The sequence below is a fragment of the Cervus elaphus genome, chromosome 3 (genome assembly GCF_910594005.1).
Source record: "Cervus elaphus chromosome 3, mCerEla1.1, whole genome shotgun sequence".
NCBI classification, from domain to species: domain Eukaryota; kingdom Metazoa; phylum Chordata; class Mammalia; order Artiodactyla; family Cervidae; genus Cervus; species Cervus elaphus.
Genome location: NC_057817.1, coordinates 55,259,243 through 55,284,010, shown reverse-complemented (window position 1 = coordinate 55,284,010; position 24,768 = coordinate 55,259,243). Strand labels below are relative to the sequence as shown.

The 24,768-nt window shown below is 43.9% G+C and overlaps 1 non-coding gene across 1 annotated transcript; it reads left to right on the top strand.

Annotated features, from left to right (window-relative positions):
* Positions 1–11,980: 11,980 nt before the first annotated feature.
* Positions 11,981–12,087, top strand: LOC122686570. Its single transcript, XR_006338833.1, has one exon. It is a non-coding gene; the product is annotated as a U6 spliceosomal RNA (small nuclear RNA).
* Positions 12,088–24,768: the final 12,681 nt, after the last annotated feature.

The window sequence follows — 24,768 nt, the reverse complement described above, 5'->3', positions numbered from 1 at the left end:
CTGAGCACACCCGACGCCTCCGGTGGGCGTTTCCATCTAGGCCCACGGGGAGGTCAGGTGATTTCTGCCAAAGCAGATTCCCACTTCCGGAATACGCCTGCCTGCTGTTCCCCCGTCTGAGAACATTTCTCCATTTCTCCAGTGTATGTCCAGTCCGCCCTTCCAAACCAAGCACAGACACACCTCTGAGAAGTCTCTGCTGCTTCTCCCAGAAAAACTACACCCCTCAACAGCCTTCCGTGCTGTGTCATCTCAGAACTTGGGAACTTGAAACAAGAAGCGTTTTATAACTCATGGTTTCTGAGTCAGAAACCCGAGTGCGACTTAGCTCGGTGTCTGTGGCTCTCACAAAACTGCAGTCAAGGTGGCACCCAGGCTCCCCTCGTCCCAGGGCTGCCCCGGGAGAGGGGCTGCTCCCAGCTCACGCCTGGGCTGCTGGCAAGTGTCAGGCGCCCGCTGGCTGGGACACCAGCTCCTCACCATCGATGCCAGCTCACTCCACGGGAGCTACCTCCCCTCTGAGGGACTGAGTCAGGCAGTGATGGAGAGGGTGAGAGAGTGAACAGATGGAAGTCAGAGGCTGTTTGTAATCTAATCTCGAAAGTGGCAGCCGATTACTTTTGCCGTGCACAATCAGTTAGAAGTTGAGCCCTTAATTTTAGCTCTAACACGTCAAGGTTACAGAAAGACTGTGACAGGGAGGTGGGAGGGGGGATCGGGATGGGGAATACATGTAAATCCATGGCTGATTCATGTCAATGTATGGCAAAAACCACTACAATATTGTAAAGTAATTAGCCTCCAACTAATAAAAATAAATTAAAAAAAAGAAAAGAAAGACTGTGACAGTGATCTTGCTGACACGCTCCCCCCTCACTCATCTGCCCTGTTGTGAGCCCCATGTAGCAAGGGCCTGATGCGTCCATTTACTCAAGAGGAGGGGAAATGCAGACGCAGGGCCTGGGCGCCCGGAGGCGGGGTGGCTGGGAGCGAGCTGCAGGGCAGCCTTTCACATGCTGCGCTGCTACAGCGGACATTGCCGGAGCAATGCGGAGTCCAGCCCTGGGTTAAGGAATCACTTTGCTCAAATCCCGTCATCTGCCTAGTGAACCAGGCACCATGATTAATTCTTTGCACTTGAGAAGGCTGAGGCTGAGACACAGCAGTAGGTATGACTTGCCAAGGTCCCATTAGTCAGTGATGGAGCCAGGATCCAAACCCAGGCCTCTGACCCCAAGTGCAATGTCTTTTCTACCTTAGCTGCCTGCCCTGACCACTCTCCGAGTCAGACTCTTGGCTTCAGCACTCTCAAGTTGTGTGACTCTGACCTCCCAGAGACTAGGTTTTCTCATCTGTAAAACAAAGACAGTCCCTACCTCACAGGATTGTCATGAGAATTAAATAACAATACACAGTGTCTGGTGTAGAATACAAATCAGCATTTGGCCACATGAATCAGGAGAGATAGAGAAAGTGAGTGAGTTCACCACCTCCATTTCCACCCTACTCTGGAAAGACAATAAAATCAAAACAAAAAAAGCTGCCCAAAAGATACCGAGATGGAAGAAAGATGGGACTGAAGGAAAAGTGCCTTGGAAGTTACCACTTTGAGTAGAGAGGTGTGGAAGGTCCTCTGCTCCAGCCTGGAAGGCAGGAAGCAGGCTTTCTTCATCACCTTTCTCAAAACAGCATTTTTTTATTCAGGTGAAAACGGAAACAGGTTGGTTGAAGTGTCTGGAATGTGTGTGGATGGAAGGACATGAGGCAAGTCAAGGAGAGAGAAAAAGAACTGAAGAATAATATGAAAAAGAGAAATGGGATCCATGACTGTCAGTCAACACCACAAAGATCAGAAGATGAAACTGGTCTCACGTTGCAGCTGAAACCATTAGGTTAGACCCAGGAAGAGGCTTCCCTGCTGTGTCAGAAGGTAAAGAAGCTGCCTGCAATGCAGGAGACCCCAGTTCAATCCCTGGGTAGAGAAGATCCCCTGGAGAAGGGAATGACAACCCACTCCAGGATTCTTGCCTGGAGAATCCCATGGATAGAGAAGCCTGGTAGGCTACAGTCCATGGGGTCGCAAAAAGTCAGACATGACTGAGCAACTTAACACACTGGTCTAGACCCAGGAAACTAGAACTATAGTGGCCTCCACCCTAGAGATCATGAAAAAACACCTAAGTCTAGGAAATCCATGTACCCTGAAGCCCAGACCTTCCTGAATTTCTGGGGCTGAACTTTGACTTTGTGGGAAAAATGAGGAAGGGAAGATCTCACAGAACTAAGAGCTCCTGAGAGAGAGCTTGGGGCAGGAGATGGCTCTTCAACCCCCTGAGATCCTCTTCAGCTCCACAAGTCTAAGCAGTGTCTTGCACACATCCACATGCAGCTTAATGATTAATAGGTACTTTCTCCTCTGGGTTGCTGTGTAAGTTTTAACTAGTTCCCCAGGGTCAGCCAAAGCTCCCTCAGGCTGAGTCCTCAGTCCCGCAACCCCCAGAGCCTCAGCAACAATAATGACCTTAAATGAGAAAATGAGAACTTCTCCACAAGAACAATGGTAATCATACCCGCAATAATGCCACAATTGTTTTTGTCCCTCAACATTGAAAAAAGAAAGAATACAGGGAACTATACCCAGTATTTTGTAATACCCTTTAAGGGAAGAGAATCTGGAAAAGATATATGTGTGTGTGTATATATATATTTGGGCTTCCCTGGTGGCTCAGGTGTAAAGAATCCACCTACAATGCAGGAGACCTGGGTTCAAACCCTGGTAGGGGAGATCCTCTGGAGAAAGGAATGGCTACCCACTCCAGTATTCTTGCCTGGAGAATTCTGTGCACAGAGGAGCCTGAGGGCTACAGTCCACGGGGTCACAAAGAGTCAGACGTGACTGAGCACCTATATATATAATTGCATCACTGTGTTGTGCACCTGAAGCTAACATGATATTGTAAATCAACTATACTTCAATTTTTAAAATAAATAAGTAAAAAGAAAATTAATAGTTTGCAGCCTAGAAATGAACAGAGCACTTCAGCAATTTCATGATCTCATTTGGTCCTCACCTCAAAACTAGAGATAGGCCTCGCAGGTATTACTGCTGTGTTTTAATGACAGGAAAACTCTGGAGCCAAGTGACTGCAAAGTCACTTGGGCAACAAGGGTGGAGCTGAGACTTGAAACCTAGGAGTTATACCCCAGGTTCCCAGTCCAGGACATCCTAATATACCACCCAGTCATGCCTATCTCAGAGACCACCCCCCCACCAGCTCTGTCCCCACATCTGTGAGTTGTCCTCTGAAAGTCCAGCTCCTTCCAACATGAAGAGGCCACAGTGTCCTACACAGCAGTCAAGGAATAGCTGAGTTCCTCTAAGAATCCCCCTATCTTCTCACATCCTGCCCCCTCACCACCCAGCTGGCATCTGGGACAAGAACACAGGCACCCTTGGAAGGGGGCATTAGTCCCTGCCCACAGTCCTTATTATGCTTCTATAACTTCATCTGCCACTCTGCCTAAGAACTTCCAGAGCTAAGGGGAGACTTGCTGTTTACATTTATTAATTCAGTATTTTATTTCTTGTTGCACAGCATAAATAGCTTACCGAGACATATCAAACAACCCCCCCCCAAAAAAAGAGCTAAAATTAAAAGTAGGAGCAATGTAAATAAAGAGAAAAAAAATAAAATTTTAAAACAGAAAAAGAGAGGTAGGGATATAAAATAGAGTCAGGAATGAAACTAAAAAATGCAGGCTATAAGACTCATGCCCTTCCTAAGGGTGGGTCACAAGTTTGGCTCAAAACTGTTCAGCAGTCAACCCAAAAAGGAAAGTCTGGTTAGTTCCAGAGTCTACAATGTCCATGAGATAAAACAGAGACAGACTGCTTGGGGCACCACAACTATTCCTGGAGCTAAGACAAGACAGAAGTTTCTCCGGATACCCCCAGAGAGACGACTGTGGCTCATGTCCCTACAGTTGCTTTAAAAGTGAGTTTGTTGGTGTGGCTTCTAACAGCTCCATGCAGGGAATACCGTGGCTCCAAAGGACGCTGGCCACGGTAGGAGGGCCTGGGTGCACCACGCACCCTGCTCTGTCCTCGTGGAGCTCAATCTTGACGTGCCTGACATTTGGGGCCAGGCCAGTCTTTGCTGTGAATGGCTGTCACTGCCGTATAGGATGGTTGGCAGCATCCTTGGCCTCCGTCCGCTAGATACCAGTAGCACCCTCCCCCCAGCTGTGACAAACAGTGTCTCCAGAGGTAGGCAAATATCGACTGGCCCCAGCTGAGAACCACTGATCCATGGGTAGAAATCACTGCGTCTGTTTTCTTTCTTTCTTTCTTTCTTTCTTTCTTTTTAATTTGTTTATTTTTCTGTGTCTTAGTTGCAACACACAGGATCTTCCACTGTGGCACTTGGACTCTAGTTGTGGCATGGGTTTAATCATTCCACAGCATATGGGATCTTAGTTCCCCAACCAGGGATTGAACCTGTGGACCCCTGCATTGCAAGGCAGATTCTTAACCACTGGGCCACCAGAGAAGTCCCTTCTATTTTCCTTTTAATGTGGGGGAGCAAAGAGGAACCTGGTTTTTTCTTCCCCTGTTTTTATTTTTTTTTCCATTGGAGGTAATTTCTTACCTAGATAATCTTTGGGCTTTTTAATTTTTGAATTAAATATTTTTACATTGGGTGTAAACCAAACTTATGAGATGCTTAAGTTGATTTAATCACATTATTCTTGTAATATATATGCCAAGTATATACATACATATATACATATATATATATCTCTCTCTTTTAAAACTTTTTATTTTGTGTTGGAGTATAGCCGATTAACAATGTTATGACAGTTTCAGGTGAACAACCAAGGGACTCAGCCATACATATACACGTATCCATTCTCCCCCAAACTCCCCTCCCATCCTGGCTGCCACATGACATTGAGCAGAGTTCCCTGTGCTATACAGTAGGTCTTTGTTGGTTATCCATTTTAAATATAGCAGTGTGTACATATCCATCACAAACTCCCTAACCATCCCTTCCTTCCCCTCTTCCTCCCCCCCAGCAACCATAACTTCATTCTAAGTCTGTGAGTCAGTCCGTTTCTGTTTTGTAAGTTCATGTGTATCATATCTTTTTAGATGCCGTATATAAGGGACATCAAGAGGAAACTGCTTTTATTTTTATTATTTTTTACAGTTTTATTGAGGTCTAATTTATGGACCATAAAGTCCACTCATTTAAAATACAAAGTTCTGGGACTTCCCTGATGGGGGAACTTCCCAATGCTGGGGGCCTGCCCAATTCAGAGGGCCCAAGTTTGATCCCTGGTCAGGGAAGTAAGAGCCCGAATGACAAGCAGCCCAGCCAAATAAAATAAATAAATAAATAATTTTAAATATGTAGTTTAAAAAAATAAAGTACACAATCCAATGGGTTTTAGTATGTTCACAGCATTGTTTAACCACCACACACATCACTTCAAAAAGTTACTGTGCACCCCTTAGCCATCGCTTCCCTTTCTTCCCTCCTCCCAGTATCTCTTGGACAGATTTGCCTCTTTTAGCTATTTCATGTAAGTAGAACCTTGGAGCAAGCGGTGTCTTGTGTCTGGCCCCTTTCACTTAGCATGTTTTCAAGGTTCATCCACATTGTAGCATGAATCAACACTGATATCTTTTTGTGGCCAAATAATATTCCATTGTATGGATATGTCATATTTTATTTATCCATGCACCAGTTTAAGTAAGTACTTGGATTCTTTACACTTTGGGGCTACTATGAATAACTTTGCTACAAACTCTCACATATAAAAAGCTTTGCTTAGTTATAGCTGATTGACATGGTTAAGTTCAGGTGTACAACAAAGTGGTTCAGTTATACGTACACATATACCTATTTTTTTCAGATTCTTTTCCCTTTTATGTTATTGTAAAATGCTGAGTATAGTTCCCTGGTGCACAACGTTTCGAGAAGATATACGTTTCCATTTCTCTTTGGTATATACATAGGAATGAATTGTTGATATGGAGCTCTATGTTGTTTTGTTATTGCTGTTATTTTAAAAAGGAAGATGTATTTGTTTATATTCATTTTTTTAGATCCTATGTATAAGTGATAACATGACATTTGCCTTTCTCTGACTTACTTCACTTAGTATGATGGTCTCCAGGGTCCATCCATGTTGGGCAGCTACAATCTTAAAATATTGTCTCTGATTATTTGATCAATTCCCTGATGATAGGGCTTTCCTCACTGACAATAAAGACAAGCCTGGTGAGCGGGGCTTCTCCGGGATCTTCCAGAAAGGTCAAATAATGACAGCTCTCTGGGGACCTGCTCTCTGGGGAGTACTTCAGGAGCCTGGCAGGACTGGAGTTGCTTGGGTGAGGAGTGAGGTCACAGGTTTTTGTGATATTAGTAAATGGCCCATTAGACTGACATTCATGATTCCCCATTGCTTTCAGTGCCTTTCTTGAAAGGGGAAATGTGGTTTTCACAGTTTCGAAACATTCGGAACCATGAATGAGCTTCGTAGAAATGTCATAACTGACTGCACACCCTATCTACAACCCACCAGTGCCAGGCAAGGCCACCCAGAGGGTGAGAGGGGACTAGTCTTCCATTTCTCAGACTGTGGGGGTATCGGAAAATGAAGAAATGCCAGAACAGAGTTACTAAAACATTGGTGCATTTTTTATGTTTCTTTTTAACCAACCTAAATTTTGAATATCATCAATAAATGCCAAGATAATGTGACCTTATTCAGCAATAATAGCAAAGTCCTATACGGGAGGTCTTTCATGAATACAAGGCCCAGGCCATGTAACTTCCCTGGTTCCCTGAATGATAATAAGACCCCTCCTTTCTGTCCTACTGTGGATTTCTCTGCTCCCTACGGGAGGAAGGGAGTGAAAATTCAGATAAGTCAACCTCAAGTTCTCTCTGACCAGGAAAGCAGCAGCATCTCCATTGATCAGAGTGGTGCCTCCTCCAAACAAATCCAAGGAGGTCAGAAGAAGGTCATCCTCCCCCATCCACGGCCATGGCTCAGCCCCTGCCAGCATTCTCCTGCCTCTCCAGGCTTCCCGAGGGGAAAGAAGTCACTCCTATTGCTGTGATGGAGATTCACGCCATTCCTTCTCTGTCTGACCTGGGCACTCTGCACAGAGCATTATAGAATAAAAAGACTCCATGTGCTGCCTTAACTCATTCCTTGTATCACACAAGCGAAGGAGCCCTTAAAACCCAAGACTTGAGAAGAAAAAGGTTTCTTGTGGAGATTTCCTCTTTCTCCACCCATGTTCAAGCTTCAGATTTTAGCCTTTTAGCCAAATGTTAATAAAAGTTTTCCTCTACCAGATTTTACCAGATCCACAGTGGGGAGGAGTTCTCTGATTTGATGAATGGAGTATGCTGTAGGCAATTTTTTCACAAGTTACCTAAAAAGTAAGTACACCTCACTGTAACAAGGATTAATTTTTCTCTCAAGTCAATAAAATCTGATTTCATATTAAGAAGGCATATATTCCCCCTAAAGGTTCAGATTTGGATTCTATTCCTAGCAAAATGCTGACTTCTTACCAAGCCTTAGTGAGCTCTGCTGGGTCACACAGCCCTCCTAGGTCAGGTGCCAGCTTCAAGTTCCCATTCTCAACACTCTCCCCTGAGAGAAGAAAAGGGGAGCTCGGTAAAAAGAGCTCCTGGAAATTCCCTGGCGGTTCAGTGGTGAGGTCCCTGAGCTGACCGTGCAGGGCCGCTAGTCAGTCCCTCCTCAGAGAACTAGGATCCTGCATGCTCGCAGCACGGTCGAAAACAAACAAACAGTCTGGCTTTGACTGAAGCTTTACTCTGATCTTCCACATCTTGATATTTACTTGGCAGAATAACAACAGCCACACAATGATATCTTACCTCGGGGTGATGCAAGTGGTTTACAAAGCGCTTTCGCTTGCATTTCTTCATTTGAGCCTCATCTGAGAGGTAGGCATGACATATTTTTCCCATGGAACAAACGAAGAAACTAAGGCTCAGATAAATGACAGGCTGTGTGGCCTACACATGGTAGAATGGTAACTAAATGCAGAATTTCAGCCTCACAGTTCAGTGCATTTTGTATAACATGTTGTTGATTTTAGAGTGTTACTTCCTTAATATTGTTGTACCTGTTTTGGATGTGTGCCTTCATCTCCTTATGCAAGTTGTAAAAAATAAGAATATATGTTACTATCTTGGGACTTCCCTGGTGGTCCAGGGGTTAAGACACTGCACTTCCAACGTGGGGGTCGAGGGATCAATCCCTGGTTGTGAAACTAAGATCCTGCATGCCACAAGGTGTGGCCAGAAAAATTAAATTTAATTTAAAATAAATAAATAAACGATATTATCTCAAGATGAGGACAACAGCAAAGGGGAAAAAAAGGAGAGCTCAGTACTTCTTAACAAATATAGTTGGCACGCTAACTCATATCTGATGGCTTCCAGTATTTTTGCTGTGAAATACTACTGATGTTAAAGCTGAAACTCCAATACTTTGGCCACCTGATGCAAAGAGCTGACTCATTTGAAAAGAGCCTGATGCTGGGAAAGATTGAGGGCAGGAGGAGAAGGGGACGACAGAGGATGAGATGGTTGGATGGCATCACTGACCCGATGGACATGGGTTTGGGTGGACTCCGGGAGTTGGTGATGGACAGGGAGGCCTGGTGCGCTGTGGATCATGGGGTCACAAAGAGTCGGACACGACTGAGCGACGGAACTGAACTGAACCGAAGCATCATACTGGAACGTGAGAGGGTGCACATAGAAGTTGGGCAACAAATATGTGTGGTGAGAAGAGCACACGGGGCCGCTGGAGGGCCCACACTCTTCTTGTCACTCTCCCCGTGCTTCCTGAGAGTTCCTTGTGACCAGAGGACGTCTACGTGAAAGTCTGCCAACTGCACTATAGAGCTGGGCATTCTAGCAGAGCCACACCTTCTAAAGGTGAAAATACTGCTCAGAATTGCCAAGAATGATGTTTGCACTAGACATTCTAACCCCTACTCCAACTCTGAGCCTCGCCTCACTCCTGAAGCTAAGGGCCCAGCCCCAGTCCCTGCCCTAACACCAGGAATTATCTCATCTGATCCTCTGGCCTTGACTCATGCTCACTGACCAGGCCTCTGTCTGTCTCGCCTACCAGTTCCATCCAGGTTCACCTCCTGCCTCACTGACTCGGTTTGATCCTTGCTGGACTCCATTTGGGCTTAATTATCCATGCCCAGCCCCAGGCCCCAGGCAGCTCCTGTTTGACCCTGCTGTGAGGTGCTAAGTCTGTACCTCTGCCCATCTAGGCACCCCTTCAATGGAGGCCTCGCTGCCACTCCTTCCTGAAATCAAGCTCTGGAATGTCCAGGCCTCCCCAGAGAGCACTGCCTCTTGGAGGAAACGAGGGGACCAAGGACCCTGAACTCACAAGCTCCATCTCCCTTTTCAGCCAATAAAGTGGTTTCTTAAGACAGAGCTTCTCAATGTACATGCGGACACAGATACATAAGTGAATGACCTGGGGATCTTGTTCTGCATGATTCAGTAGGTCTGGGGCGGAACCCAAAACTCTTCATTTCTAACAAGTGCCCCAGTGAAACCAATAATGTTGGCTTTCAGAGCGAGGGGCACTTTGAGGACCAGGGTTAGGTTTAGTCACTAAGTTGTGTCCAATTCTTTTCGGACCCCATGGTCTGTAACCCGCCAGACTCCTCTGTCCTTGGGGTTTCCCAGGCAAGAATATATAGCAGAACCCACTGGAGTGGGTAGCCATTTCCTTCTCCAAGGGCTCTTCCTGACCTAGGGATCGAACCCAGGTCTCCTGCCTTGGAGGCAGACTTTTTACCACTGAGCCACCAGAAAGTCCAGGGCTCTAGAATACTGATTACGGTGGTATTGCAAAATTAAAAGCAAACAACAACCATAGCAACAGCAACAACAAAAACCAACAGTCCACAGAGTCCGGAGTGTGTCACTGCATATTTTGTTTTTGCTCTAATCACCTGCAGCGCTGCTTTATCTTTCACTTAAAAGTTTCCTGCAACTGCGTTTTGTTTCCTACTGATGCATCCGTTCCTTTACAGCACTCATCCATTCTGCAAACCGTGTTGGTGCTACAGAGATTGGAAGACCGCCCTTGTGACCAGCAGGCTTTGCAGGTGGACAGATCTGTGAACCGGTATCTCCAGTGCAGTGTGATGAGTATAGCAACAGTGTTAACATCTGTGCAGAGTATGAGGAAAAAGAGGCCTAGAACCACATCAGGGCAGGGACTCATCAGGAGAGCCATACTAGGCTAATGGGTTTCAAATATTTATCTCCAGCCTAAAATGTTCTTCAAAGTTCTAGATTCATATATTTTAAGTCAGCATGCTAAAACCAAATTCACCATCTTCAAAAGACAACATCTCCTTATTCTGATAAATTGAATCCAGTGACCCGAGCCAGAAGCCTCAAAGTAATCTGCTAAGAATTATAAATGCTTAGTGGCTGCCAAGGGCTCTTGGAGAGTTAATGTTTAATAGGTACAGAGTTTCAGTTGGGAAGATCAAAAAGTTCTGGAGTGTTAGGTGATAGTTGCACAGTAATGGAAATGAATTTAACGCCACTGAACCACACACTGAAAAATGGTTTAAACAGTTACTTTTGTGTTGTACTTAGTTTACCAAAACTTTTAAAATGAAAAAGGGGATTAAATACCTTCTTATAAATCTCCTCCTCTCTCTCTGCCCCCACCACTGTTGTTCCAAATATTATCCCTTCACTAGACCATAGCAAATCCTCTCTGAACTGGTCTCCCTGCCTCCAATCTTTTTCCCTTAAATCAGAGATGTTTCCAACAACAAGTCAATGAGATTGTATGACTAATTCCCATGACCTATAGAATAAGATCCAAACCCCTTAGGTTGGCAGAGAAAGCTTTCAATGGCATGGACCTTTTCTCAATGATATAGACCTTTTATTCATCCATATGATAGATATATGTTGAGTGGTCCCTGAGATTGGCACTGGAAATGGCCCAAGGACATAGCCATGAAGAGGAAGATACTCTCTCTGACTCTGTAGAGTTATCTCAACAGAGAAAACAGCAGATTCTTTTTTGCTATAAATTTTTTTTTTATATTATTTATGTTTGGCTGCACTGGATCTTCGTCGCTGCCTCAGACTTTTCTCTAGTTGCGAGGCCTGTGCTTGTCAGTGGGGTGACTTCTCTTGCTGCACAGGGGCTCAGAGGTTGTAGCATATGGACTTAGTGGCCCCGCGGCATGTGGGATTTTTCCAGGACCGGGACTGAATCCATGTCCCCTGCATTGGAGGGCAGGTTCTTAACCACTGGACCACCAGGGAATTCCCTATTGGTCGTTTTTTGGCATACATGTTTTCAGTATTTACTACTTGCCAGGCACTGTGCTAGGTACTGGAAATGTGATGAGGAAAAAAAAGACACACTTCCTGTTCTTATGGAATGTATTAACATAGACTAATTGGATAGTGGTAAGAATACACAGAAAACTAGAGAGAAGAGGTTTTATTGACCCAGATAACCACGATGGTGTGGTCACTTACCTAGAGCCACACATCCTGGAGTGCAAAGCCAAGTGGGCCTTAGGAAGCGTCACTGTGAACAAAGCTAGTGAAAGTGACAAAATTTCAGCGGAGTTATTTCAAATTCTAAAAGATGATGCTGTTAAAGTGCTGCACTCAATATGCCAGCAAATTTGGAAAACTCAGCAATGGTCACAGGACTGGAAATAGTCAGTTTTCATTTCAATCCCAAAGAAAAGCAATACCAAAGAGTGTTCAAACTACAGCACAATTATGCTTATTTCACATGCTAGCAAGGTAATGCTCAAAATTCTTCAAGCTAGACTTCAACAGTGAACTTCCAGTGTGAACAGAGAACTTTCAGATGTACAAGTTGGATTTAGAAAAAGCAGAGGGTGCTCGCTTCGGCAGCACATATACTAAAATTGGAACGATACAGAGAAGATTAGCATGGCCCCTGCGCAAGGATGACACGCAAATTCGTGAAGCGTTCCATATACAAAAAAAAAAGAAAAAGCAGAGGAACCAGAGATCAAATTGATAACATCTGATGGATCATAGAAAAAGCAAGGGAATTCCAGAAAAATTTTTACTTCTGCCTCATTGACTATGCTAAAGCCTTTGACTATGTGGATCATAACAAACTGTGGCAAATTCTTAAAGAGATGGGAATATCAGACCACCTTACCTGCCTCCTGCAAAACCTGTATGCAAGTCAAGAAGCAACAGTTAGAACCAGACATGGAACAATGGACTGGTTCATAATTGGGAAAGGAATATGTCAAGGCTGTATATTGTCACCCCGCTTATTTAACTTATATGCAGAGCTCAGTTCAGTTCAGTCACTCTGACTCGTTGCGACCCCATGGACTGCAGCACCCCAGGCTTCCCTCTCCATCACCAACTCCCAGAGCTTATTCAAACTCATGTCCTTTGAGTCAGTGATGACATCCATCCATCTCATCCTCTGTTGTCCCCTTCTCCTCCTGCCTTCAATCTTTCCCAGCATCAGGGTCTTTTCAAATGAGTCAGTTCTTTGCATCAGGTGGCCAAAGTATTGGAGTTTCAGCTTCAGCATCAGCCCTTCCAATGAATACTCAGGACTGATTTCCTTTAGGATGGACTGGTTGGATCTCCTTGCAGTCCAAGGGACTCTCAAGAGTCTTCTCCAACACCACAGTTCAAAAGCATCAATTCTCAGGGGCTCAGCTTTCTTCATACTCCAACTCTCACATCCATACATGACTACTGGAAAAACCATAGCCTTGACTAGATGGAACTTTGTTGACAAAGTAATGTCTCAGTCTTTCCCATTCTATTGTTTTCCTCTATTTCTTTGCATTGATCACTGAGGAAGGCTTTCTTATCTCTCCTTGCTATACTTTGGAACTCTGCATTCAAATAGGTATATCTTTCCTTTTCTCCTTTGCTTTTGGCTTCTCTTCTTTTCAAGCTATTTGTAAGGCCACCTCAGACAGCCAATTTTCTTTTTTGCATTTCTTTTTCTTGGGGATGGTCTTGCTCCTTGTCTGCTATACAAAGTCACGAACCTCTGACCATAGTTCATCAGGCACTCTGTCTATCAGATCTAGTTCCTTAAATCTATTTCTCACTTCTACTGTTCAATCATTAGGGATTTGATTTAGGTAATACCTGAATGGTCTAGTGGCTTTCCCCACTTTCTTCAATTTAAGTCTGAATTTGGCAATAAGGAGTTCATGATCTGAGCCACAGTCAACTCCTGGTCTTGTTTTTTCTGACTGTATAGAGCTTCTCCATCTTTGGCTGCAAAGAATATAATCAATCTGATTTTGATGTTGACCATCTGGTGATGTCCATGTGTAGAGTCTTCTCTTGCATTGTTGGAAGAGGGTATTTGCTATGACCAGTGCATTCTCTTGGCAGAACTCTATTAGCCTTTGCCCTGCTTCATTCTGTACTCCAAGGCCAAATTTGCCTGTTACTCCAGGTGTTTCTTGACTTCCTACTTCTGCATTCCATTCCCCTATAATGAAAAGGACATCTTTTTTGGGTGTTAATTCTAAAAGGTCTTGTAGGTCTTCATAGAACCGTTCAGCTTCTTCAGCATTACTGGTCAGGGCATAGACTTGGATTATTGTGATATTGAATGGTTTGCCTTGGAAACAAAGAGACATCATTCTGTCATTTTTTAGATTGCATCCAAGTACTGCATCTCGAACACTTTAGTTGACCATGATGGCTACTCTATTTCTTCTAAGTGATTCATGCCCACAGTTGTAGATATAATGGTCATCTGAGTTAAATTCACCCATTCCAATTCATTTTAGATCGCTGATTCCTAAAATGTTGATGTTCTCTCTTGCCATCTCCTGTTTGATCACTTCCAATTTGCTTTGATTCATGCACCTAACATTTCAGGTTCCTATGCAACATTGCTCTTTACAGTATCAGACCTTGCTTCCATCACCAGTCACATCCACAACTGGGTGTTGTTTTGCTTTAGCTCTGTCTTTTCATTCTTTCTGGAGTTAGTTCTCCACTGATCTCCAGTAGCATATTGGGCATCTACCAACCTAGGGAGTTCATCTTTCAGTGTCCTATCTTTTTGTCTTTTCATACTGTTCATGGGGTTCTCAAGGCAGGAATACTGAATGGTTTGCCATTCCCTTCTCCAGTGGACCATGTTTTGTCAGTTTAGGACTCAAACCCACATGGCCAAGACTTGAATCCAGCCAAAACCCTGCTTGGCCCTTGAACCCAAATGGTATAGAAACACCTGGTTTCAGGACCTAACAAAGCTCAGGTTCTTGAGGTTTTATCACAGAAAGAATTCAGTGAGAGACAAAGTGTTAGGTAAGAAGTGGATTTACTCAGATCAGAGAGAAGCAAACACCAAAGGCTGAGTGTGGGCCATCACAGAAGGTGAGTCTGACGGCCGTGAAATGTGGTGTGGTTAGTTTTTATTCAGTTCAGTTCTATTCAGTTGCTCAGTCGTGTCTGACTCTTTGTGACCCCATGGACTGCAGTACACCAGGCTTCCCCTTCCATCACCAATTCCTGGAGCCTGCTCAAATTCATGTCCATCAAGTCGGTGGTACCATCCAACCATCTCATCCTCTGTTGTCTCCTTCTCCTCCTGCCTTCAATCTTTTCCAGCATCAGGGTCTTTTCTAATGAGTCAGTTCCTTGCATCACATGGCCAAAGTACTGGAGCTTCAGCTTCAGTATCAGTCCTTCCAGTGAACACCCCAGGACTGATCTTTTGGATGGACTGGTTGGATCCCCTTGCATTCCAAGGGACTCTCAAGAGTCTTCTCCTACACCACAGTTCAAAAGCATCAATTCTTCAGCTCTCAGCTTTCTTTATAGTCCAACTCTCACATCCATACATGACCACTGGAAAAACCATAGCCTTGACTAGATGGACCTTTGTTGAAAAAGTAATGTCTCTGCTTTTTAATATGCTGTCTAAGTTGGTCACAGCTTTTCCTCTAAGGAGCAAGCATCTTTTAATTTCAGGGCTGCAGTCACCACCTGCAGTGATTTTGGAGCCCAAGAAAATAAAATCTCTCACTGTTTCCATTGTTTCCCCATCTATTTGCCATGAAGTGATGGGACCAGATGCCATGATCTTAGTTTGCTGAATGTTGAGTTTTAAGCCAGCCCAATGAGTGGGAGGATTATTCCATCTGTTTTGGGAAAGGGGCTGAGATTTTCAGTGACTGGCCCGCCGCCCACGCTTCGGTCCTTTGACAAAAGGCTTTGGACCTGTCATGGCACTTATGGATGTGTCATTCAGCTTGCTGATTGAGGATCAAATTCCTGTCTTGTCTGCCACCTTGGTCCCACTTGATTCTAATCAGTTTATGTTGTGTCCTTGGGCTATGTCATTCTTTCAAAAGTTGTGCCCTGCCCGCTTCCCTCCTGTTACAAGAAAGTGAAGTTGCTCAGTCGTGTCCAACTCTTTGTGATCTCTTGGACTATAGCCTACCAGGTTCCTCCGTCCATGGGATTTTCCAGGCAAGAATACTGGGGTGGGTTGCTATTTCCTTCTCCAGGAGATCTTCCCAACCCAGAGACTGAACCCAGGTCTCCCGCATTGTAGGCAGACGCTTTACCGTCTGAGCCACCAGGGAAGTCCATTCCTGTTACAAAAGCAGCCTTGAAATATGGCGTGGTTAATTTTTATGGACTGGGTAATTTCATAGACTAATGAGGGGGAGGATTATTGAAAATTATTTCAGAGGGAGGGTGTGAATTTCTAGGAATTGGGCCACCTCCCACTTTTTGGCCTTTTATGAAGGGTCTCTCCCAAAGAAAAGAAAGTGAAGTCGCTCAGTCGTGTCCAACTCTTTGCGACCCCATGGACTGTAGCCCACCAGGCTCCTCCATCCATGGGATTCTCCAGGCAAGAATATTGGAGTGGGTTGCCATTTCCTTCTCCACTCCCAAAGAAAGGCAATGTCAAAGAATGCTCAAATTACCACACAATTGCACTCATCTCACACGCTTAGTAAAGTAATGCTCAAGATTCTCCAAACCAGGCTTCAACAGTACGTGAACTGTGAACTTCCAGATGTTCAAGATGGTTTTAGAAAATGCAGAGGAACCAGAGATCAAATTGCCAACATCTGCTGGATCATCAAAAAAGCAACAGAGTTCCAGAAAAACATCTATTTCTGGTTTATTGACTATGCCAAAGCCTTTGACTGTGTGGATCTCAATAACTGGAAAATTCTGAAAGAGATGGGAATACCAGACCACCTGACCTGCCTCATGAGAAATCTGTATGCAGGTCAGGAAGAACTGGACATGGAACAACAGACTATTTTCAAATAGGAAAAGAAGTATGTCAAGGCTGTATATTGTCACCCTGCTGATTTAACTTCTATGTAGAGTACATCATGCGAAACACTGGACTGGATGAAGCACAAGCTGGAATCAAGATTGCTGGGAGAAATATCAATAACCTCAGATATGCAGATGACATCACTCTTATGGCAGAAAGCAAAGAAGAACTAAAGAGTCCCTTGGACTGCAAGGAGATCCAACCAGTCCATCCTAAAGAAAATCAGTCTTGAATATTCATTGGAAGGACTGATGTTGAAGCGGAAACTCCAGTAATTTGGCCACCTGAAGTGAAGAGCTGACTCATTTGAAAAGATCCTGATGTTCGGAAAGATTGAAGGTGGAAGAAGAGGACAACAGAGGATGAGATGGTTGGATGGCATCACCGACTCGATGGACATGAGTTTGGGTGAACTCCAGGAGTTGGTGATGGACAGGGAGGCCTGGCGTGCTGTGGTCCATGGGGTTGCAAAGAGTCAGACTCGATTGAGCAACTGAGCTGAACTGACTGATGGAGGGTCTCAGAACTATCACAGCACTGATGGGTGTGTCATTTAGCTGACGTATTACAATGAAGGCATAATGAGGCTCAAGTTCTACTAGGAGTGGAATCTTCCACCATTTTGGACCTAGTTGGTTCTAACCAGTTTTTGTCATGTCCTATGGCTATGTCATTCTTTTAAATGTTGTGCCCTATCCCCTTCCCTCCTGTCTCAAAATGATGTCAGCTACAAATTGGTGCTTGCCAAGGGCATTTGCCATCTGTCTCTGAAGAGATTGAATCTCATCCTGCTGCAGCTGTTGACCTTCAACACACCCTAAAGGGAGTTCAGGGTGGAGAATGAGGCACTCTGTGCTCCAAAGAAACTGGTGGAACAGATCTTCAGATAACTAGTCATTTTCAGGAACTGATCTCAGGATTCCAGTCCTTGCATTTTCTCATACCTAAGTGAAGTGAAAGTTGCTCAGTTATGTCCGACTGTTTGCAACCCCATGGACTTTGCGACCCCATGGACCCCATGGACAGTATTCTGGCCTGAATTCTCCAGGTAGCCTTTCCTTTCTCCAGGGAATCTTCCCAACCCACGAATCAAACCCAGGTCTCCCGCTTTGCAGGCAGATTCTTTACCAGCTGAGCCACAAGGGAAGCCCAAGAATACTGGAATGGGTAGCCTATCCCTTCTCAAGCAAATCTTTCTGATCCAGGAATTGAACCAGGGTTTCCCGCATTGCAAGTGGATTCTTTACCAACTGAGCTATCAGGGAAGCCCTCTCATACCTAGAAAAGCACTAAAATCCCTTCAAGGTGACATCAGCTCCTCTTGACTAGCAGAAAACCTTCTGTAAGATAAGTGCTGGGTTGCATTGAACTCCCCCTTCATCACAATCATATATATTGACCTTCCCCCTCTACCTCTTTGGAACAGTTTCTCAGACCTACCTGAGGTGCTATCTCCCAGGTTGCAGTCCTCATTTTGCCCCAAGTAAAACTTGCAACTCTATAGGTTGTGCATCTTTTTTAAGTTGACAATGACAAGTTTGCCTCAAAACAGTATTCGGTGGAGGTGGGAAGGGAAAGCGGATGAGCATGTAGATGAAGCAAGACTGGCCATGGTTTGAAATTTGTTGGGACTGGATGATGTATACATGGGTGCATTATACTATTTTATTAATTTTTGTTAAAATTCAAATTTTTCCATTATACAAAGTTTTAAAAAAGAGAGAATGATAAGATACAAGAAGGAGAAAGAAGTGATGGGGAGGGGGAGAGTGAAAGGAAAAAGGAGAGCAAATTAAGTCCTAGGTTTTTGCTTGAGCAGTTGAGCAACTGATTGTGCCATTATTGAGCTGGTGAAGAGAATGGGCAGAGAGTTAAACAAGAGGTTTGAGGGGTGTCATAAGCCCCATTTTGGACACATCAAGTTTGACATATCCAAGAAACTTGCTGAGGAAGATATAAACAACTGGATATGCAAGTCGAATGAAACTCAGAGGGAAAAACTGCCCCAAAGAGATAAATATGTGAATTATTAGCATAGACACGGTATTTAAAGTCATGAAAATGAATGGTATTACTTAATGAGAGAATGTAGACAAAGGGAGATCCAAGATCAAACCCAAAGAAACAAATTTAGAAGACTGAGCAAATGAGAAAGACCTTAAAAGGGGTGAGGGGAGTTTAAGAAGTAATACCTAGGGGGATGATATAGAAACAAGAAGACTGGGGAGTTCCCTAGTGAACCAGTGGTTAAGAATCCATCTTCCAATGCAGGGTACACCTATTCAATCCCTGATGAAAGTGAAAGTCGCACAGTCGGAACCGACTCCTTGCGACCCCATGGACTATACAGTCCATAGAATTCTCCAGGCCAAACTACTGGAGTGGGTAGCCTGTCTCTTCTTCAGGGGATCTTCCCAACCCGGGGATCAAATCCAGGTCTCCCGCATTGCAGGCAGGTTACTTACCAGCTGAGTCACAAGAGAAGCCCCAGTCCCTGATCGGGGAATTCAGATTCCACATGCCACCAGGCAGCTAAGCCTGACCACCACAGCACCAAAATGAAGACCAAAATGATGCCAAGCAGAGCCCTGTGGGACTCCTGGGCAGGGAGGCTTTTTTGTCCCCCATTTCTTATAAGCAAGACTTCAGCCTCCATAGGACTTCCCTGGTGGCTCAGAGGTTAAAGCATCTGCCTGCAATGCAGGAGACCTGGGTTCGATCCCTGGGATGGGAAGATCCCCTGGAGAAGGAAATGGCAACCCACTCCAGTATTCTTGCCTGGAAAATCCCATGGACAGAGGAGCCTGGTGGGCTACACTCCACGGGGTAGCAAAGAGTCGGACACGACTGAGTGACTTCACTTTCTTTCAGCCTCCATGACCTTTTCTCAGTTCCCAACAGCAGAACAGTTACTAATCATAGGAGGAACAGCAATGAAACCACCTGAGGCAAAATTAAAGCACCAGAGATGTTCATCAAGATTAGGAGACTGAACCACCTGAGACCCTGGTGCATACGTGCTCAGTCATGTCCAACTCTGGGAACCCATGGACTGTAACCTGTCAGGCCCTCCTGTCCATGGAATTTTTCAGGCCAGGATACTGAAGTGAGTTGCCATTTCCTACTCCAGAGGATCTTCCTGACCCAGGGATAGAACTGCCTCTCTTGCTGTCTCCTATATCTGTAACCTAAGACCCTGCACACACCCTAATCTTGTCAGCAACCCCACCTTTTTGACACTTTGCAGAAGAAAGAATACAAGACTGTTACGTCCTTATCACATACCCCTGCCTGACCTTATAACCTTTCCCTACTCACCAGGGACAAGGGGCACAGTTCTTGAGGTGCTATCCTACTGTGTTCCCCCTTAACCTGGCCAACTAATAAAGCCACTCTTTTCTTCTCCTCCATAACTCTGTCTCTGTATTTCTGTTTGGCTTTGGTGCACAGAGAGCCAAGATTTGGTCAACATAAATGCAGCCAAAAAAAAAAAAAAAAGGAAGAATAAGACTGTTGGTACAGCCTACAAAAGATAATATTCCAAGGAGGATGTAGTGGGCAACTGAAGCTGGTGAGGGGTCAAATAAGATAAGAACAGGGAATAGCCACTGGATCTTGCAATGTGAAGGTCATCCAGAGCCAAGATAAGAACAGTTTTTATTGGAGCAATGGGTGAGAGGGGGTGGAAGAATGAATGAAAGGTGAAGAGATTTAGATGACATTAGCAGTGACTCAAGAATTATGACTGTGAAGTCGATCTATAAAACAAGGTGGGAGCTCAAGGGAGGTATAGAGTCAGGAGAGTGGAGTTTTTATTAACCTGGTGTATATTAGAACATGTCAGTATGTTGAAAGATCCATGAAGAGATAGAGATAAATGATTTAGGAGAAAGAGGAGATAAAACTAAGATTAGAATTCATAGTAGCATTGCATTCTTGTGTTCATAACACAGAAAAAGTCTAAACAACCCAAATGAACATCACCTATGAATGCGTAAACAAATTACAGTATATCATACAATGGAATGTTGTCTGGACATAAATAGGTTGAAACATTGATACCTGCTTCAACATAAGTGAACATTGAAAACATTATGCAATGTGAAAGAAGCCCATCACAAAAAGCTACAAATAGAATGATTCCATTTACATGAAGTGTCCAAAACAGGTAAACCCATAGAAATGGAAGGCAGATTGGTGGTAATGGGAAAGCTGGAAAAAACAGAGTGAGCGCTACCAAGCCTAGAGTTTCTTTAGGGGGTGAAGAAAATGTTCTAAAATTGACTGCTGTCATGTTTGCCCAATTCTAAACATACTAAAACCATTGAATTGCATAATTTAAATGGGCAAATTTTATGGCATGTGAATTGTGAATTATCTCAATAAAGTTGTTGTGTAAGTAATAAAAAAAAAAGGTTGGGATATAATAGAGACCTAAACAGAGAGATTAACCCCAGGCAGAATAACACAGCCTCCATTGTAATAAAGGAGGAAGGATGGGAGAAGATGCAGAAAATCTGTAGGTCTTGTGATAGAAAATAAAGTTTACATCTGATCATTTCTCCCATAAAGTATGAGGTAAATTCATCAACTGGGAGTAAGGATAGAAGAAAAGTTACAATAGGATTGAGGATAGAGGACTTGGAATGACACATTCATCTCAATACTTACTTAACACTCCGAAGTACTTTTACCTCAATCTCAAAGTTCACATCATTCTGAATGGATGCATTAGTCAAGGTCCAGTCAGGCAGTTTCACTCTAGCAATTTCAAACAGAAGCAATGTAATGTACAGAACTGGTTTCAACGGAGATGTTGGGAAGGTTGAAGAAGGAGAAGGAAGAAAGGATGATACCCAGAGATCATAAGCTGCAAACGCCCCTGGGCTGGATCCCACAGATCCCGGCTGTGTTCTGTTGTCAATAATGTCACAACATGCTCTCCACTTGCCAAGGATGGCAGAGCTAGAGTTGCTGAAAGAAGCAGAGCCTTTGGCTCAGGCTTACGGAGCCGTGAATCGCCCATCCCCACCGTGACTGCAGAACTGCCACGGCCAACAACAGCCACACCGTCCAGCAGGAAACAGGAGGTGCCCTCTTCCCCCACAGGCTGATCTCCGTGAATGCTTACTGTCAGCAGAGCTCACAGCAAGGGAGCCAGGCAAATGTAGCCTGTGGACTTTTAATTCCAGAAATACAAAGCAAAGTATAAAAGGGTGGGTGAAAGCCTGAGAGAAAAATACGTATAGCCTATGGGAAAGTATTAGAACTATTCCTATTAATTTCAGGAACAGGAAAAAGGTATGGCAGAAACCAACACAACATTGTAAAGCAATTATCCTCCAATTAAATCTTTTTTTAAAAACTACAAATAGAAGGAAAAAAAAAAGAACAAGTTCAGGAATTTAGTATATATACTACTATTTAACATTATTCTGAAGGCATTAGTTAAAGCAAGTAAATAAAAGAAAAAAATAAAAGATGTAAAAATTGGAAAGGAAGAAGTAAAATCATCATCATTTACACAGATCATTTTAGACCCAGAAAGTCCAAATAATTAAATAGAAACAATTGTTATAAATAATGAAAGGGATTTCCCTGACAGTCCAGTGGTTAAAACGTCACCTTCCAATGCAAGGAGTGTGGGTTTAATCCCTGGTGAGAGGGCTAAGATCCCACATACCTCGTGGCCAAAAACCCAAAGTATAAAATAGAAGCAATATTGTAAAAAATTCAATAAAGACTTTAAAAAAATAAGTAAATACAATAAACAATGAGAGTATTTAGTAAGATGACTAGGTACAAAATAAATAAACAGAAATAAAAAATTATATATATATATATATGCAAATGGAAACAAGTTAGAAGATACAAATGAAGAACTGCTACTGCTAAGTCACGTCAGTCATGTCCGACTCTGTGCGACCCCATAGATGGCAGCCCACCAGGCTCCCCCGTCCGTGGGATTCTCCAGGCAAGAACACTGGAGTGGGTTGCCATTTCCTTCTCCAATGCATGAAAGTGAAAAATGAAAGTGAAGTCGCTCAGTTGTGTCCGACTCTTAGCGACCCCATGGACGGCAGCCCACCAGGCCCCTCCCTCCATGGGATTTTCCAGGCAAGAGTACTGGAGTGGGGTGCCATTGCCTTCTCCGAAATGAAGAACAGATGTCTTATATTGACCAAAAAGTAAAATAACTAGAAATAAACTTAAGAAACATTCAATATATCTGAAATACTGCTGAGGGGACCAAAGAAGATGTGACTCGAGAACACTGGACACAGTCTTGAGCAAGACCCGCCGGTTCTCAGCACAGGCCCAGGGAAGCGGCCGCAGCACGCAGCACACTCGCCATGAAAGACTGAAATCTCCCTGAAAGTGAGGAACAGCAACAGGACAGCTGCTTTCACCACTTCTGTTCCACACAGCACTTGAAGTTCTAGCCAGAGCAATCAGGCAAGAAAAATAAATTTTAAAACAACCAAATTGAGAAGAAGTAAAATTATCTTTGTTTGTGTATGATAAGATCTTTTATGTAGAAAACCCTAAAGATTACACACACACACACACACACACACACACAAAGCTTTTAAAACTAATAAATAAATTCAGCAAAATGGAAGGTTACAAAGTCAACACACAAAAATCAGTTGCATCTCTATACATGAACATGAACAATATGAAAAAATCCATTTACAATAGAAAAAAACAAAATATTTCAGAATTAACCAAGGAGGTGAAAGGCGTACAATGAAACTATAAACCATTGCCCAAATGAGAGACTTCCCCGGTGGTCCAGGGGTTAAGACTCTGAACTTTCACTGCAGGAGGCACCAGTTCGATCTTTGGTCGGAGAACTAAGATCCCACATGTTGCATGCAGCCATAAAAAAGAGAGAGAGATTATTCAGCCTTAAAAGGAAAAAAGTTATTCTATATGCTACAACACGGATAATCTTGAGAACATCATGCTCAGTGAAATAAGCCAGTCACAGGAATATAAACACTATATAACTTCACTTATGTGAGGTACTTAGAGCAGTCACATAGAATCACAAAGACAGAAAGTGCAGTGGTGCTTGCCAGGGGCTAGGGCGAGGAGAGAATGGAAAGTTACTGTTTAATGGATGCAGAGTTTCAGTTTCACCAAAAAAAAGAGTTATGGGGATGAATGTGGTGATGCCTACACAACAGTGTTAATAGATTTAACACCATTGAACTGTACACTTAGAATGGTGAAGATGGTAAGTTTTATGTAAAGTGTATTTTACCACAAGCAAAAACAATTAAATTACGCTGTTGTTCAGTCACCAACTCTTCAGCCCAACTCTTGACGACCCCATGGATTACAGCACGCCAGGCTTCCCTGTCCCTCACCAGCTCCCAGAGTTTGCCCAAGTTCATGTCCAAGAATAACTACACATTTTAAATAAATGAATACATAGCCATTCCACATGCAGGTATTTACACACAGGAAATGTGAGCATATATCCACACAAACACATGTATAAAAATGTTCACGGCAGTTCTGTTCATAATAGACAAAAACTGGACACAACCCAAATGTTCATCAGCAACTGAGTGGATAAATAATTTGTGGTAAACCTGTAAAATGGAATGCCACTCAACTATTTTCCATAAAATAGAATACCACAAATCAGTTTTGCTGATTATCAAAAGTTGTTGATTTTCTTTTCTCTAAACGAAAACTTCCTTTGCCCCTGTGCATGGGCACTATGCAAGAGAAATTGCAATCACCTGAAATCTCACAAACAGCCTTTTCCAGGGCCAGTGACGGCCTCTGGGGGAGAATGAGTTTAAACAAGGTCCCTGGCTGGGGCAGGGGCTCTGTCAAAGTCCACTGCCTGGTCCAGCAGGGGAGCTCAGGGGAAAGGTCTGGGGACAACTCCTGAGTCCAGCAGGGCTGAACTATTTCAGGAAAGTGTCTCTTACACAGGGCTGGAGCTGGGACAGCCCCTGGGCCAGAGCCCAGCAGAGAAGTTTTGTGACCCCCGCCACGCCCCTCCTCCCAAAGTTAAGACACTTTCGTTTCTGTGCTTCTATCTGGGGCAGAGGCATGTTAGTTTACAAAGCCCTGGGGGTGTTCCAGGGGCACTCAACCAGAATCCCCAGCTTACATAAACTGAGCAGAACCTGAGGCCAGGACGTGCCTATGAGTCAGCTTGCCTTGGCATTTGTCCCCCCGAAGCTGTGATCTGAGATGGAGCTCCCTTCCCCCTCCCCGCATCCCTCTGAGATGACCACACACACCAACCTCTTCAACCCAGCAGAGCATTCCAGAACTCAGGACACACCGACACCACCTGTTTCTTCGCCCCCTCTTCCCCCACTT